This window comes from Parasteatoda tepidariorum, chromosome X2, assembly GCF_043381705.1.
Source record: "Parasteatoda tepidariorum isolate YZ-2023 chromosome X2, CAS_Ptep_4.0, whole genome shotgun sequence".
NCBI lineage: Eukaryota > Metazoa > Arthropoda > Arachnida > Araneae > Theridiidae > Parasteatoda > Parasteatoda tepidariorum.
Genome location: NC_092215.1, coordinates 11,268,148 through 11,284,624, shown reverse-complemented (window position 1 = coordinate 11,284,624; position 16,477 = coordinate 11,268,148). Strand labels below are relative to the sequence as shown.

General features: G+C 28.0%; 1 long non-coding RNA gene across 2 annotated transcripts in view; it reads right to left on the bottom strand.

Annotated features, from left to right (window-relative positions):
- Window positions 1–16,477, bottom strand: part of LOC107439389 (uncharacterized) — a 144,398-nt gene that overhangs the window by 114,179 nt on the left and 13,742 nt on the right. The gene's annotated exons all lie outside the window — the stretch shown is intronic.

Sequence of the window (16,477 nt, the reverse complement as noted above, 5' to 3'; positions counted from 1 at the left end):
TATATATATATTTATATACATCAAATCAATGTTTTTCAAGGTTTAGTGCCACTTCCTGGGATAAATTTGCCCGATATACCCTACATCAAAATTTTTTAAAGATCAAGTGTCACTGGCTAGTGTGCTTTTATTCCGAACACTGATGTTTCTCCTACGCTATCCTCAGTAGATATTAAAATATCATATAAATATAATAATATAAAATTACAAGAGTAGTTTTTTGTGATGAGATTAATTCTCATTAAAAATAACGTTTTAAAATCATAAATAGTAAAAAATTCTTAATAACATATACGCGTTTCCACGTCACAGTGGCAAGGTAAAAAGAAAAATGAATATAAATCTCTTTTCCGCTTTGAGACTAGAAAACGCATTTATGCTAAGAATAAATTTTTATTATTTGTGTCTTTATTTACTTCATCATTATAACTAGTTGTTAGCCTTGAACTGATGTAATGAGCATAGTTAAAATTTTGAATCACCGTTAATCTTGAATTAAAATAACGAACGTTGTTAGAATACTAAACATTGCTGGAATAATCAGCATTGCTTCTATTCATTTTCTGATTCATTTTCGGATAATAGAAAAAAAATAATATGCTTATATTTTCGCTGATGATTTTAATTCATGGTTCTGAAATTTCATAAAAATTTAATATTTTATTTTTATGAAATATAGGATGAACAAGTCACACTGGATAAGTGCCTACATATACGTTTGAAAACCTTTGCAAAAACTGAAATATTAAGATATTATGAAAACATTTTATTAAAGGAAACAATTCAAAGTTAGAATTTAAAATTAGGTTTTAAAATTTATCCATTTTGATCTATTAAATTGAATTGTTGGTAATAATGATTGCATGAAATTATTATGATATTGACATTATAGAATATACAATTTCCACTTAAATACGTTTTGCAATTTTAAAATCTGAAATATTAAGTTCATAGTGTTCATTAATTTGTTTTTAATTTTTTAAAACATGAAGATCTTTTTTCCCTTATTTAATGTTTTCCACCCATGAGTATTGGTAAATACTGAGAAATGAAATTTTTATATTAGATTTAAAAACTTTTGACTAGTCTAATTGCAAATGGATAATTTAAATTATAAAAGAGCTTAAAATGCAATTTTGGTTGTTTCTTTTCATATTAATTCAAATCAATTGTTAAATTGGAGAAAATACGAATTCATATTTAATTTATGCACCGTATTAACAATTTTATGAAGTCCTTGTACTTTACAACAAAGCAATATGTTTTGTTTGAATAGAATCTATGGAAATTTTGATTTAATGAATTAACATTGAATGTAGTTTTATTGAATTGATAACTGAGCATTTCGACAATGTTTATAAGTTTCTTGTGTTATGTAATATATGCATGTAATATATTAAAAAAGTTATTCAATTTAAAGAGTTACTGTGGAGGATGTGGTCATTTTAGGGCAATTTTCAAACCCAATATTCTTTACAACACCATTTATTTCAATGTAGTAAACATGTAGCCAACAGGCTCACTTTTATTTTTAATTTCATATTCATTTAATTAAATTTGTAATTGCTCAAAATATATATTTAGGATTCATTCGTCGCTTATTGAAGTGTAAAACTGCTTTAGAATGCATATTAATTAAATGTAAGAATTCTGAAGAATAATTTTCATAACGACATAATTTTGTCTCTTGTTTAATATGCCTCCTATTGACTACTAACATTGAATGAAGTATGCAACAGACATTAAAATATTTAATCAACTTAGATAATCTGAGTATTTTTTTTTGATGAAACTTCAAATGAATTTAGAAAAAAATATGAATTCAGTCATTCAAAATTTATTCTGAAAAAATGAAGTAACATAAAATGAAAAAGAATACATCATGATAATATTTTTAAAGCATTAAGAATTTTAACTTAGTTATTATGTAGTTATTTTTCAAAAAAGAAAATCATTAATCACATCAAGAAGGCAATTTAACTTTCAAATAATATATGTTTATTAATCTTTACTAGTTTCATTTTTCCGATCTTCATTCTGATAAACAGTGTTATTTCTTGCAAAAAGAGTAAATAAAATATTTTTTTAAAATTATAGTGATGTTTAATAAATCTCATAAACTGTCTCTATTTTTGTTCATGCATTATTGTTCATATTATGTCGGCATAACGAAAATATATTGGACTAAAAAATAACTTTTATTTTGTTAATAAATTAAAAGCGTGCATTTAAATTCTACACAATAGTGATTGTTTGAAATGTCTGTTAAGATAAAAGATTTCCTGAGTTTTACTGATCTTTTACAATAGAATTTTTTCCGAAAACAGAGACAACCTTCATATTTGTTAAAGTATAATTTTCTATTGATGTAGTATAGAATGTTTATAAGCACCAGAGCAATAACAAGAAGTGATATTATTTAAGACATTTAGCTGACAATGTGTTAATGAAAATTTATAAGGCAATAAATCTGAAATATTAGATATTAATGCATTTATTTATTTAGTATGTAATTTCATAAAAATTCTAACCCCGAAACTCAAAAATTGAACAATGTAAACTATTGTTTCACAGTCTAGTAATGTAAGTTCGTTATGCAGGCTTCTATTCACATACAAATTATTAATTTTTTTTTTGTAATTTCACATTAATTTAAATTTTTCTTAATTTAAAAAATTAATGTTATTTCTATGATTATTAAAAAATTATAAGTTGCATATAAATGAAAATATATTTTGTTGCTATGCTAAGAAAATATGCTATGTTCTCTAATAAATATACAAGGGGTAGTCAGATGAAAGTGAACCAAATGGCTTGAGTTTTTTTTTTTTTTTTTTTTTTAATTTTTTTTTTTTTTTTTNACTGACTGCCTGCCAAATGCTTGCTGGTCAGGGGTGGGGCCAGAGTGTGTTTTTATGCTGCAGCAATGGTTTGCCTGGAGCCCTGACACCTCAACATTGTATTTGCTGCCAGTATTTTTACAAAGTTATTATAAGGTTTATGACATATTGTCTGTGATGTTTCTGGTTATGGCTAGAATATTTATTAGTTTTTGCATAATATGCTTGTTTTTGAAACTGTCTGCAAATATCGTTCTGCCTTGTTCATTGGGTTTTTTGAGGTGGTATGATTCAGTTAGTGGGCAGTCATGTAGGTAGTGACTTGGGGTACCTGTGTCATCGCATGTGTCATTAATGATTTTACTCAAGAAATTTTCAAGAGTTTTGAGTTGGGCTCAGAAACCTCCCTGAAAAGAAGACGATAAAAATAGAATGGTGGATCCAATAGATGGACCAAGCCAAAAACCTCTACTATCACCACAGCACAATTGCACAGGTTGATGAGCTGATTAAACAAGAATGGCACTGTTTCAAGTGGGAAAAGTTACAACATCCGCCATACAGCCGAGACCAGTCACCTTGCGACTTTTCGATCAACTGAAGAAAAAAAAAATACAGCTGAAGTAGATAATACAGCAGAAAAAAATACAGCTGAACCAGTTACAGACGTTTTTAAGGAGAAACCTGAGGATTTATATTAGGAGGGAATCAAGTAATATCCGGTGATAACAAAAAATTATAGATAAAATTTACAGAAAATTATTGCAATGACAGTTTCAGATTTTTAAAATTGTGTAGTCATATAATACATTGATCACAGTAAAAACGAAAAAAAAAATCAGCAACTAAATTTTAAAAAAAATAATTTCATAGTTTTGCATTAAGATATAAAAGACTACGTTTTAAAGTAAGAAAGAGTTCTTTCTAAAGTAAAGCAATGTTTATCAATATAAAACTATTAAATTCAGTTTTTTTAACACAGGAGTAGTTACTTTTTATGGAATTTATTTCATCTTTTTATTGATTTATCATTTTGTAACGGTCCTTCATCTTTTTACTTGAAAATAACTATTTACTCAGCGTTTTTATCAAAGCACTTTTCGAGCAAATTTAATTATGATATGCAGACATTTTTTTATGGAAGCTGTCTTAAATAAATTAAAGGTAAAAGTATATATTTTTTTTGCATTTTCTTAGATGTGTAGCGAAGAAGAAAATATGTTAAATTATTTTGGTTTTAAATATTTTTTATTTACATTATTAAAGGACTTATTTTAATTAGACTAATGCTTTAGCATAAATTTACGAATTTTAATTGAAATAGGAATCCCATTGTTAAGAATCATTTAAAAAAAATATTTTGAATTCATGTTGATTTCAACCTTATTGAAATGAATGAATAAAGTCTTCTCCTAATTAGTTTTTAACTTTTAATCTAATTTTATCAAACCTTACCTCGTTTTAATGAATAACTTTTAAATACTCTTTGATAACTTAGAAGTTTCCCGGAAAAAATGGTTATTTTTTTTTAATTGTTGTTTTACCATAATCTAGCAGAACAGTCAAATAACTATAAATAAGACTGTATTCGAACTGTTGACGGTGAGAAAAGTCGGTTATCAGCTACGTTCTCATAATACAGTGTAATAGCTAGATTTTTATGGCACCAACTCGGCCCACCTAGTGAAGCCACTTAGTGCCTTGAAGCTTGGTACCATAGCCGGGAGGGCCAACCATATGACCGACAAAATGGAGGAAATATTCCTCCATCACCTTCAACACACGAAGAGTTTCTAATGTCCAGCACACCCCAATTTGTGAGCCTAGACAAAGAGAATATGATATTCTAATTCACTCATAGACGGCAGCACCATTAAGTTGCTTATGGAAAAAAAAAGCCAGTATTTCTTATCACTTACGATGGATTACTTTTAACATCTTAACTATTTAAGTTTTACGGCTGACTTATTAACTTTAATCATAGCGTCCGTCAGATTTTTTTATTATTTTTTGTTAACTCTGTGTTGATATATTAGTAGATAGAAGCAATTTTGTTAAAGTTTTTGATTCAAAACTGCATACCGTAGAAAAATGGAGTGCTTAATTCAAAATCAAAAACCTCGCGAAGAAATAGTCGCTATTAATTTACAGGATATTGATGATCTTCAAAGTTTTAACTTAGTCGTATATTTTTCAAACAGTATTTTGCGTATCGAGTAAGTTAGAACATAATTTATTATTTGATTTTGCCAATCATTGTAATGATCTTTCAGCACGCTACGATATTTTTTAATCACGCAACTAATCGGTTTGTTTTTCTACCCTGTATTTTAACCAAGATATGGCCCATTTAACGAAAAGATAACAGAAGGAAAACTATTTCACTATGTTTCAAACCATCACATAAAAAAAAAACTTAGCTCATGTTGCAAAAAATTCTTAAATTTTTATGCTAAAATTAATTTGAGGAACTAAATGAAACCAAATATGATTGTGGAAGAGTACGTCTTTTCTTTATTTTTTCTTTATTGAATGTTGCATGAAAAGATAAAACCTGCAAATATTTTCTTTTTTTTTTTTTTAATAACGGCAGGCACTGAACTTTCGTTCATCGCCTTAGAAGATGCCGGAAGTGTTGCTCATTTATCGTTACCCAGTGGGCACCTGTGAACCAAAGTCACGGAGGCGAGCAACATTTCCCACGCCGCACTGCCGCAAATACCCGTTCATAGGGTGGGCCACATTCACACATCAGAAGACAACACACAGAGAGAGAAACATCCATACCCAGAGCGGGATTCGAAACCGCAGCCATTGGCTTCGCAGTCAGGAGCGCTAACCACTCGGCCACCTGGCCGGCAACCTGCAAATATTGAAGCGTTCACTACTGAAAATGATCTGGCACATATTTAATAATTTTTTGATTGTTAATGTTAAGTAAAGCATATTTATGCTAAACTTACTAAAATATAGTTTATTGCAATATGCTTCGGATGATTTGAAAAAATTTCTTTATTTAGGAGCTTGTTAACCAAATACTTATTTAGAATTTTGTAAAGTCACATAAGTTATTATGTATTAAGTTTAATGTGCTTTTTTTTTTTAATTTTACACAAATAGTGTTTCAGACGAAATAATTGACTTCAAGAAATATTTTTCGTCGAACGTAGTTTTTAATGGGTACTTATTAAAGTATATTTTTTATTATATTCAAATTTATTTCTTAATAGAAATATGTTAGAACATACTTAAAATTTATTTATTTAAGGTTAATAGTCATTTTTTAATTTTTTTTTCCACAGCTATTAAAATGTTTGATATTGCGTTTTAATGAATTGACCTTTGAGCTTCATGCAAGTAAAACTGCATTTACAGTGTTTTATTATTACAGATATTTAAACATTTTATTTTATTATTTTCTTTAACTTATCTTTTTTTTGTAATTTTTATATATTTGATAGCAATTTTTTGTATTTCAAAAATAAAAATTTAGTTCCTTCGAACATAAGTGTTTTATAATGATATAAACTCTAAAATAACCATTCCATTAAATTCTGTGTAAAACAATTATGCTTCATTATTTGAAGCAATTCAGCTATTCAATATTTCATAAATATCTGATATGGTTCACTGACATTTTATCTTTTCGGATAAGATAGTAATATATTCCTTTTATCGGTGGAGATTATAAATACATATATATTATATTTGTGAGTAATGTAATAATTTTATTCAGTCACACTATAAATCAATTATGATGCGGAGGCATGAATCTCCTGTATCAGATGTCTCGGAAAGATCCCTGTGGGCTTCATCTTTGCATAATTTATCGCTCATTAGTGCAGATTACTGAAAGATTCTAATGATCGTAATTTTTGTTGGACCCGCTATTGGTTAATCACAGTTCAAGAGCTCAAGCAAGATAATTGTCCTTAATCGTATAATTGCAGTTAAACGGCATTTTACTTGACAATATTTCTAAAATATATTTGAGATAACTATATAAATACAGAATTTATGACTCTAAAGAGGCTCGGAAATAACTTATTTAAAACACCGCTGATTTAAAAATAGTTTTAGCAGTTTTCGCGAGACGCTTAGAAATACTAATATATAATATTCATTATAATATTCGTAAAACTATAATCAGTAGAAATTATGCTTGTTTGAGGGCTATTAAATTCTGGATAAAATTGCATCAACATCGGATAATTCAAGTAAGAAAAAAATACCGTTCACTATTCGTATTTTCGTAATAGATTCATTATAGTAATGAACGAATGTTTAAACAGTTAAAAATGTAGTAAAACAGTAGAAATTCCAATGCAAATAATGGGATGTTTTTCTCTCAGCTACTGTTTGCTCGAAATATATTTTTTTGCTATTTTCGTACACATTTTTCTTAATTCAGTGAATTAATATATTCAAAGTTTTAAAATTGTCTTATGTCTTAATGCCATTTGTTAGTTTTGTTTAGTAAGTTTTATTTGAATGAGTATAATCCCCTTATATAATCCCTTTGCATATTTTGCTCATTCACCTGAAAATAATTCAGATTCTACATAACGTCTGCTCGATAAAAGGATAGTGTTAGATACAAATTATATTTACCTTTTATTTGTTCATCTTGGTCGGCATTAGATCATTTTGCTTTATTACAATTATTGGAAGCAATCCATCCCAGAATAGAAGATAGGCTTCTTCACCTTCTCTTCATAACAAAGAGTGAAATAAGCACTGAAGTTCCCGGAAACTTTCAAGCATATTAATATGACGGTAATACAAAGGTCATACCACATATGTACGTAAGTTAATAAATGTTTTTCCAAAAACTTATTAGAAATTTTGTATGTATTTTAAATATTGAAAATATATCCTGCCCACTTACACTTTTACTGTTTTTATTATGTTTACACTTTTGTTGCCTAGTTTTATTGCTTTAAAATGTACCTAGACACTTTTCTGAGACGTACAGTGCTCAAAATAAAAAAACGGTCCCTCAATAACTTTTGATCTTTTGTTCGGATTTTCACGTTCAAGGACTTAATCTTAATGGTTCGAGGTGGAATATACTAATTAATTAGAATAGATGATATTTTAAGTTACGAAATTAGACACTAAATGTACTTTCTCTGAATAAACATACCTTTTTTCGAAGGACTCGGATAACTGACATTCAAAATATAAAAAGGAGAAGCCGCAATCTGGGAAGTATTGTCCATATAGTTTGCTCAGGAGAGTAGTCCAAAGTTTGGATCCCTCATTGTTAATTTTACTTTTTGCGGATTTCACTATATCTGGAGAAATTTTTAAGGGGATTGAAAACTTTCTCCACACAATTATAAAATTCATTTAGTTACAGATAAATTCACGCAAAAAATAACTTTTAGTGAGTAATTATTTTTTTTATTCTTTTATTTCATTCTTGAGGTAAAAATAACGAATTTTAAAAATAACGAATTTTGAAAATAAGACTTTTGCGAAATTTAATTTCTCGGAAACTATTGGAACGATTTCGCTCAAAATTTTCATTTTGTCCTTTAAAATTACATTCTTTAAAATCGCATAAGAAACTGTATACATTACAATTTAAAATTTTTTCGACTAACGTAAACTAAAATAATAAATACTCAGTGAAATTCATTTTTTGCATGGAACTACCTTCGGATAAGCGAATTTTATAATTGTGTGCAAAATTTTACAATTAACTTTACTATTATGAACTATTATTGACTATTATTAACTATATTATTAACTATTAAGAAGTTTTTGAGATGTGGCGAAATACCCAAAAAGTAAAATTAACATTAAGTGGTCCAAATCAGGGTTTACTCTCCTGATCAAACTATGGGGACCATATTTCCCAGATTAAGGTTATCCCCCATATTTTGGAGGTTAGAAATTAGGAAAAAAAAAGTTTTATTTATTCAGAGAAAGTACATTTTTGTGCCTGATTTCTTAATTTGAAATATCGTCTACACTAATTAATTAGCATATTTGAGGCACCCCCCTCGAACTGTTAAGATTTAGTTCCGGAAACGTGAGGATTCGATGATTAGATCAAAAGCTATTGAGTGTGGTCCTTTTTTTTGCAGCACACTGAACAGCATTGTTTTAAATGGTATGAAATGCTCCACTAACTCTGTTTTTTTTAGCATATTAAATATAACCATTTAAAGTCAGTTGCTGTAATATAATAGGTATATTATAGGTTAAAAAAATTATTATGAATAGAAAATGTGGCTAAAGAAAAAGTTTTGAGAAATTACATGAAATTTTAAAGAAAAATATCTTTGTTCAAAAGAGTTAAAGCCTTACTTTTCAGAAAAGCATGTCTGATTTCATTTGTACTGCCGAAAGAAAATGAAATCAAAAATTTGTTTTTAAATATTAATTTTGAAAATTACTAAACATTAAAATTACATCAGTTTCAAGTAATTTTTTTTCAAATTCAAGTAACAATGTGCAACAAAAATGATTCTGCAATAAATTTATAAAATATTAATTGCAATCTTTGAACATTTTTTAATTTCAAAGCCGAATATTATATTCGGCAGATTCTGTCCTTCGAACTGAATAGATTTTGTTGCTACTGAATATCTCTGAATCAATTTATAGAATAAAATCAATTTCAAGTAGTTTCAAAGACACTAATTACCATTTTTTAAAGTAAAAAGTTATTTACTTTTGTCACTTTAGAAAATATTATTTTCAAGTCTGAAACAATTATAAAGGGGAAACAAATTTATAAGACAATCATGCGATTTTTAATCAGATTTCAACTCAAATAAATCATATTTATAAAAATAAATTCAGCTGTTTTGTGACAAAAAAAAAATCTAGTTACTTGTGTTAAATCGTACATCATCACATTCATTTTTGATGCAGAATAAGATATGGTTTTCTTTTTCAAATTTAGAGATCATATCAAGAGTAACAAAGCTTTATGATTTTATGAATAAATAATGAAACTATCGAGAAGAAAAGCGCATTAAAGAAGCGAGCTTTGAAAATGAAAAGAAATAATAGACAATTTTAAACGCCAAACAATATGTGTAAGGTAAATTTCTTCGAGCAATAAATTATTTATATCACATTTAAAATGCGTTTTTCTGTTATTTCAAAGAACGAAAAAAAATACAATAAGTAAGTAAAAAAGTTAAAATTTATAAAATATCAAATGTTTTATTATTAATATGTCACTATCATTAACTGTCGTTTTAAACATGTTTTATGTTCCTATAAAATATTTCACGAATGCATTAAAACTGGACAAATTTACCTCGAAATGAGAATCAGGTTTTGATTTAATCTTTGAAAAATATGTAGACATTTAAATTTCTGTACACTGGTTATAAATGTTCAATGAACGCATAACTTTTTATCTTACGATCAGATTTCCACCCACGAAGTGCATATGTTTACGTGCATACAGTGTGTGTAGCGTTTATTGCAAACTGTATGATTTGTGGAAAATGTATGTTATATACGCTTACAAATTAACGTTAACTATTAATTAACAGGAAGAAATCGATCCAAAAGCTTACTCTTTTTTCATTAATACTCTTTCCTTTCTAAGTATTTGATTTCAATCTTTCCAAAATATGGGAAATCGAATCAATCTAGAAAATACATCTCCTCTTGTTTTAATTTAGACTTTCTTTTAATCTATTATTTTTCAGGTTCGCACGCTCCCAGAGTATGTAAGCGCTCGGAATCGGGTAAGTTTTCCCATTGAACCTAATGTGATTTAAGCATTCATATGAAACACTGATGCTGAATACGCTGAAATGTACTGTTTATGAGTGGCTAAATATAATGCAATAAAATGTTCACTATGTTAAGAAAAAGATTGCAAAAGCGATTCAAAAATACGAAATACTATCTAGCATACCCATAACTGAAAATGACAATCTTACAGTGTAACAGTTCGTAACTTCTCTGTGAGACGTTATTCGAAATTTTAATGAAATTCCACAGCCATTTAGTATCATTTAAAAATTAAAATAAAACGTTTCAAATTGAAATCACTCTTGCGTGCTCATAGACTGCTATTGTCAGAAAACCTCGTCTCATATATGACACTATGGATCGTGAAGAGAGAATTGAGTCGCCCCACATATGAGATCATAGTTCTGAAGAGGTTAATTTTAAAATGAAATCTAGGTTAGATAAATTTTCAATTCACCAGCTATACATGCATCAGTATTTACTTCAATAAGTTATAACGAGTAACTTATAAAGCTATTCCTTCAATGCCTTACTCTATATCTTCTTAAGTTGCTCGTTATAACTTCCTAAGTTATAACGAGTAACTTAGGAAGGTATCAGTATTTAAGGTATTTCTCCCGTCGGGAATACATTTAGTTTAGATAAACTTGGTTCCACAGACAAAGAGTATCCTAATAAAATTTATTTATATCAGAACTGCACTCTCAGAAATAGAATTCAGACTTTTGAAGATTCAGCAATCTTTAAGCCATATTTCGGTAATTGTACTATATTCGGGATTCTACATTTCGGTAATCATTTCATCACGAATTCGTGTGATTTGTGATGAAATGCGAACTCTCAAATAAATCACGAAAATGCTTCTTTTACTCAAACTTTAATCCTTGCGCATCATAGGAGATTGTTATCTACAATGATAAAACTAGAATGAAGACTAGACGATCAATAAAATGGCCTAACAAACCGACTGCATATGGGTGTTCAAGGAGATTGCCTCAAATCAGAAAGATCACAGGTTTGAACCCAACTTCGGGCAGGGATGTAATTTATGCCTCTGTTCCATCCCTCGTTCTTATGTTGTTTTAATGTCCACGATAAGGTGATCATTTGAAAAGTTAGACAAAGCTACGTTTTTTATCCTTTTTTTTTATTTTATTTAGAAAAATGAAATATTTCTTTAATTTTGACAAAAGTAGCTTTCTCGAAGAAGTGCCGAAAGTTATTTTGTCACTTTGACGAAATTTTTGCTCGGAGCATATGCCAGGAAACACTTTTGCCATAAACGAAGAAAGTTTCGTGAAATTTAAGTATCCTTTTTCACAGTGTGTTAGTAATTAAAATATTCGACCCCGACTTTAACTCTATTTTCAGACTTTTCTAAGAGCTCGACCCTTCTCTGATTAATACTCACTTAAAATTTTCACAAACTCCTAGAAAATTATTGATAATTTTACTAAAAAACTTCTAATTTTAAATTATGCATCTATATATTATTTTATTAAGTAAAAGTTACTACGATTGAAGTAAAATATACTTTACTTAAAGTTACTTTAGTATCATTAAGCAACGGTTGGGGAAATTAATTTAAAAACATATAATTGTGCAAACTATTGAACTTGAGCAAAATCATTATCTTAAAACCTACAAATCAATATAATACTAGCTCAAACATAAACTTCTTATGACATAAAAAATGTTTAGTGAATATTCATGAATTTGGAAACTGTTGCAAATGCTACATTAAATTCATTCTTACCTGAATAATCTTTCCTAGTAAATTGAAATTGTTATTGTTAGTGAATTGAAAGATAACTTTTTAATAATTCATTTTTTGATTCTTCAATATTTTCTGTGTTATGCAGTGTTTTTACTTTCCCTTTTTTCAATTCAGTTAAACATGGCTCAGAAACACTTCATTTTAATGTGATTAATTAAGCTTATGATAAGTAATAAGTTTAATAATTTCAAAATATCCATCGTTGTAATATTTATGTATATGTTTTTATTTATGTCCGTCTGAGCAGTTTTCATAAGAAAAAGATTTGTTTTCGCCTTTTATTCAACAGCACCTTTAACTAACTGGAGTCAAGAAAATGTCTTCGACTCCAGCAAAATTTTTGTCTACTCCTCGACTTCAACTCTACCCTGATTTATATCATCATTTTAATTAGCAGAACAGCCAAGAGAAATCCAAGGTCTTCGTTAAAGACTCCTTCTGGAAAATCTACTTCTTGTTTTAGTCTACCACTTCTATAGCCCAATTTCTTTAAAATCTGATTCAACAGAATTGAGTCATTGTTGTTTTTATAGACATTTTGTTTTCTCCTCAGAATAAATAATTTCTACGCTATTTTCATACCAGTTTTTCGCTATTACTACGCTATTTTCATACCAGTAATTTGCAGTGATGTAGGTAATAATATTATGAATTATCTCAGAAGAAATAAAACACGACTTCTTGAAATTTAGAGAGCTCAGAGACTCAAAATTACCCTTTTTGTGTGTTAAATAATGTTTCAGTAACAGCATGCATTCAAACGTCTATTAACATTTTAATTTTCTCTTGAATATTTATTCAATGAATTTCCCTGATAATCATTAAGTCTTACGTTATAACTATCGTCTACAGAAACGACATCACAAGCATTTTCTCAAAATGAAAGAAATTACTAAATAATTCAATCACACGTGTTAATATTGATTTCTATTTCCCTTAAAGGTATGAAATATTAATATGCATCTTTAAGAATGTGTATTCCATTTAAAGAACAAACCATATGGGTACCTCAAGTTCAGAAAATCCCATTCTTTAATTAAGACTTTATTAACCTGGCGACCCTTTTGGCGTAACTTAAAATTAAATATCCTTAACACTACGCCAATTTTAATTACGACACTTTGGGGAATCTTTCCTGGAGCAGCCCTCTATCCAATTTGAAAGCTGGGGGGATACAGTGTAGGTGTGGGATAATCTTAGAATAATGAAGGATAGGGTTGCTAATTCGTCAAGATTAAGCTCTATGGTTATGTCAGATTGTACTGACACTCCCCGAACGGAATACAGATTGAGATCTTTATTTTGTTCCAACATTCGAAATGTTCCGCTCTAAGCTTTTGTGTCAACTTAAGTGGTTTCCTGGAAAATAACCGGAGAAATTTTAAAACGCTCCAAGGAGTGTGTGTTTCGAAGCGAGAATACGAAGATAAATAGTTTTCCGGTTTCCTTTATTCGTGTCTTTATCAGGTGCTTAACGATTTGATTTAATGTAATATTATTACTTCGAAAATGGCTGGTAGAATAGATCTGTTGCATTTAATCTATGGGATATAAGAATAACTTAATTTATTTTGAAATAGATATTTAAAATTTCTCTAGAGAGCAGACACTAAGGATAAAGTGATCTTCTGTAAAAGTTTTATTATTTTTCCATAAAAGTTAAAAGAAAATTAATTTAAAATTCTATCAGATGACTCATCAACAATTGTAAAAACGGATGTTTTAACAGGTTTTTTTTATAAAAAAAAGGATATTTCATGCCTACAAAAGGGTTTCTAAATACGTACTATCATAGCAATAGATATTCCCAGTACGTAAATCGTAATTTTATCGAAAATTGGTATGTTTTGTAGAAATCATCGTCTCAAAGCTAAACAACGTCAAAAAATAATGTTATCGTGAATATTTAGAGTTTTTTTCTGAAAATTCGCTTGAAATTTTACTTAATTTTTTTTTCAAATTACTGATGCCGATCCAGAAAGAATATAAAATAGTGTTTTTTAATTAAAAAAATGCTCTTTAGGCTTACAATCTAATCCACTAGGATTCAGGTAGTCCCTAGTAGGTTTGTGTAAGCTTAGTCCACTAGGCTCCAGGGCTCCAGGTTGTAATGAGCAGCTTTTTTAAATCTCTTAATATAGGATTCTTATGGTATTTAAATTTTTAAATAATGCCATGGAAAACAATTAAATTACAGAAGAGGGTTTCTCATGGATGGTTCACTTATGACATAACTAATGTTAATAACATGCTAAAATTTTCTAGACAATCCTATTTTTTAATTTTTTTAGATTAGTTACAAATTAAAATGATAACATGAACTTTTCATCCAAAATTGGTATATAAGCATTGGGACAGTTAATTTCTTTAACTGTTACGATGTAATAAAAAATTTAGTTTCAAATGAAAAGCATTTTATTTTAATCGAACATTGAAAATTTTAGTTGAGTATTAGTTGAATTTGCGCATTTGAAATACTGATTCTTCAGCAACATTTTTTGCAAATAAATCAATCCTTCATTTAAATTCATTTTGTTGTCTTTTTTATTTGAAATAGAAAAATTAAATATTCTGGACAGCAATATTTTTTTCTTCGTGTAGCAAAGCTGACAACAATAAGCTTATACAAAACATCCCTATTTCAGTCACAATAATGACTTTTTTATTGGAGTAGCTATTTCTATGACATTATTAATGATTCGAAATAAGAAAATAGAGAATTAAAGAGTGGATTATACTTTAAATAGGTATTTTAAATTCCAATTCTAGTTTTAATTAAAAAAAATTCTAATTTAAATTTTCTTATGAATTTAAATCTATAGTGTCCCACCAATAATTAAACGATTCTAAAATTTATAAATGTAAAATTTAAATAGCATAAATGATGTAAATTAATTGGGTAATTTGAAAGGATCTGTGGAAACGTGCATAAACGTGCGTTACTAAATCTATTACCTAGGGTAAATATTATTTTTAGAATATATAGGATTCTTAAAAAAGTAATCAATTTTTTGCAACAATTATAGATTTTCAAGCATGTAATATGTACTATTGATTAAAAAGAAGTTTCTAACTTTCTTTAATATGCCTCACAATATTTGAATTTTGCGGAATTGACAAGAAATACATAGATTTGTTTAATTTTTCTCTTCGATTTAGAATAAAAATGCTGAAAGTTGAGTAACGATTAAAATTGAAATGCATTTTTCTCCGTGATCAATTAATGAAACTAAAAAATTTTAATTTTAATACATAAAGCTAGGAAAAAAAAGTTTTGGCATTTAATTTAAAATTCAATCTTTCATTTTTAAAGTGCTAACAGCAAAACATCAAATTTTTAATGCAAATACATAGTTTTTTCTGTAAAATAAAAATCATATATATATATATATATATATATATATATATATATATATATATATATATANTCTACTCAGTTTAAATAATTTAAAACGTCAGCAAATTATGTTTACAATGCAGCGTACGAAAAAAACGGACCATCCTGAATTACTTTTGATCTAATGATCGGTTTTCCACGTTCCAAGACTCAATGGCTTGAGGGTTTGACATTAAATATGCAAATTAATAAGTACAAATGATATTTTAAATTACGAAATCAGGCAAAAAAAAATACTTTCTCTGAATAATTATACCTTTTCTTCGACTGATTCAGATTTCTGACTCAGAAATTCATGGTGCTGCCACAATCTGAGAAACATATTCCCAATAGTTTGGTCTTGAAAGCGCTCCAAAATTTGAACCCCTTAACAACTTTACTTTTTGCGTATTTCGCTATATCTTGAGAATTTTTTAAGCGCATTGAAAAGTTATTTCACACAACTACAAAATTTGTGATTCCATGCAAAATATAATTTTTTGTAAGTAATTAGTATTTTTTATTATTTTACTTAAGAATGATCAAATAAATTTTTGACTATTAAGTATACAATTTTTGTATTACTTTAAAGAATCAAATTAAGCAGAGGAAATTTCATTTGATCGGAAGAAATTTGATCAAATAGTTCCTGAGGAATTGAATTTCAAAAAAGCAGTTACTTAAAATTCAATTTCACGGGAACTATTTGGCTGATTTTGCTAAAAATGTGTAATTTGTGATATAAAATTACAT